This window comes from Silene latifolia, chromosome 3 (assembly GCF_048544455.1).
Source record: "Silene latifolia isolate original U9 population chromosome 3, ASM4854445v1, whole genome shotgun sequence".
Lineage (NCBI taxonomy): Eukaryota > Viridiplantae > Streptophyta > Magnoliopsida > Caryophyllales > Caryophyllaceae > Silene > Silene latifolia.
In genome coordinates this window covers 21,550,910-21,553,523 of record NC_133528.1, presented here as the reverse complement: position 1 = coordinate 21,553,523, position 2,614 = coordinate 21,550,910, and the positions used below count along the sequence as shown (strand labels likewise).

General features: G+C 27.4%; 1 pseudogene; it reads left to right on the top strand.

Moving 5' to 3' along the window:
• Nucleotides 1–1,277: 1,277 nt before the first annotated feature.
• Nucleotides 1,278–2,291, top strand: LOC141648818 (uncharacterized; annotated as a pseudogene).
• The last annotated feature ends 323 nt before the right edge of the window (nt 2,292–2,614 follow it).

Below are 2,614 nucleotides of genomic sequence, written 5' to 3'. Positions count from 1 at the left end.
ATTATTAAGTGGAATAATGTGTTATAATGAAAGTGTTTAAATAAGATGAGTAATTAGTCTATTGATTATTACTTTGCCTTTTCATTTTCTATTTTTACTTTTTTTTTTAAATAAAAAATAAAAAATTGTTCAAACATGTAAATGTAGCTCGTCATGTGTCATTCTAGTAATTACTCAATCTAGGCTTTTTATGTTACTTTTCATTAATTTTTCATTAATTTGTTTTTGCTAGGAATATGCTAGAATATTATCAATTTATTTTACTTTATAGGTGAAATTTTTTCATAACGGTAGAATATAAAAAGATTATCACTAAATAATGATTATTAAGTGGAATAATGCATGGTAAATGAAAGTGTTTAAAGAAGATGAATAATTAGTCTATTGATTACTACTTTACTTTTTCATTTTCTATTTTTATTTTTTTTTAAATAAAAAATAAAAAATTGATCTAACATATAAATGTTGCGCGCCGTGTGTCATTCTACTAACTACTCAATCTAGGCTTTTTATGTTATTATATAGATATCTTGAAATTATTAACTTATAGTTAATGCGTATTTTTTTATTGTAGTTTTTTTTTAGTTAATTAAATTTAAAGCTAATGGAATATGGATGGATTTTTAAAAGAAATAAGTGAATTAAATTATTGCAATATAATAATAAATTGATAATTCATGTCATTTCGTTTGCCAAGTCACATAGTTATTGTGTACGTGGCTTTTTTCATCCCATGTGGCATTGTCTACGTGGCATTTTTAGGTTAGGCTTTTAATAATATTTTATAGATTACTCTCTCTCTCTCTCTCTCTCTCTCTCTCTCTCTCTCTCTCTAAATCCCAAAATCTTTTTTTATTCTAAAATTTCGAGGGTTCTTCAATTGTCTAATCGTCTCTACTGCTCAGTTGTTCATCGACTTTTGTTCAACCGTTCACCTCATCTTCGGTCGCCGATCTGCCCTATTGGAAACATTAAAAGGAATCAGGGTATTCTAATCCTATTTTTTTGCTTCCATTTTTATTAATTTCAATTTTAGTTATTTAATATTGATTGTACCGCTGCGGACGTTTGGTGCTGCTGTTATATGATTTTCTTTTTCTTTTTCTGATTTTTAGCCTCTATTGTTAAATGCTTATTTGTTATCTTTGTTTGTGAATTATCGATTATCAATGTTGCCTAAAAAACACTTATCTGGATGTGAGAAAAGAAAAAAAAAAAACTTGTTGAGGATTTAATAAAATCACAATAAAGTGTTATTCATAAATTTATAGTTAGAAATGTTGTCACTGGAAATTTATCTCACCCAAATGAAAGTTTGCACGATTTCTATTAATGAAAATTTGCCAATTGATGTTAATGACAATAATGTTGAAAATGAGTCTAACTTGCCACATGATGTATCAATGGATGTTAATGAAGATAATGTTGGAAATGAATCTAACTTGTCAAATGATGTGCCAAATACTTTTACTGATATTTATGATCCTATAAATTGGATTAATCCTGATAACAAGACAAGAGATGTTATAGTTGAAAAGGGACCTATATGAGAATTGAATATTGACTTTCCTCTTGATGATAATAATAAAAATTTTAAATATGCTTATTTTTCTAGAAAGATGAACAATGATGAGATTAGTGATAGAAAATGGTTAGTTTATCCTAAACATGTTGACAAAGTATTTTGTTTTTGCTGCAAGTTGTATAAATCAATTACTAGTAAAAGTTTGTTGGCAAATGATGGTTTATGTGATTGGAAGCATATTAGTGAAAGACTAATGCCACGTGAAAATAGTAAGGAGCATATGAATAATATGATTATTTGGAATGAAACGAGAGTAAGGCTAGATAAGTATGAAATAACTGATAAAAACTTGCAGGAAATAATTATGAAAGAGAAAAATCGATGGAGGCAAGTATTACTTTGAATTTTTTCAGCCGTAAAGTGTCTTGCTACTCATAACTTGGCATTTAGAGGATCTAATGAAAAATTATATCAAGATAATAATGGTAATTTCTTAGGTTTGATTAAAATGATTGGTGAATTTTATGTGGTAATGCAAGATCATGTTAGACAGATTCAAAATCATGATATTCATCATCATTACCTTGGACGTAAAATTCAAAATGAACTTGTATCTCTCTTGGCTTATAATGTGAAAAGTTCTATAATCAAAATTATCAAAGAGGCAAAATATTTTTCTATAATTCTTGATTGTACTCCTGATATTTCTCATCAAGAACAAATGATTTTAATAGTACGATGCGTGAATATGTCAATGAAAAAATAAAAATTGAGTACTTTTTAGAATTTTTGGAGGTGAATGATACAATGAGATTAAGACTTTTTATTGAATTACAAAAGGTTTTAAAGTCTCTTGATCTTAATATTGATGATATAAAAGATCAAAGTTATGATAATGGTTTCAATATGAAAGGGAAGCACAAAGGCGTACAAAAACGTTTACTTGAAGTGAACCCAAGTGCATTATATATCCCTTGTACTTGTCATAATTTAAATTTTGCTCTAGTGATATGGCACATTCTTGTACTAGAGATGCTTTATTTTTTGGTGTTGTACAACGCATATATGCATTGTTTTCTAGTTCGTCAA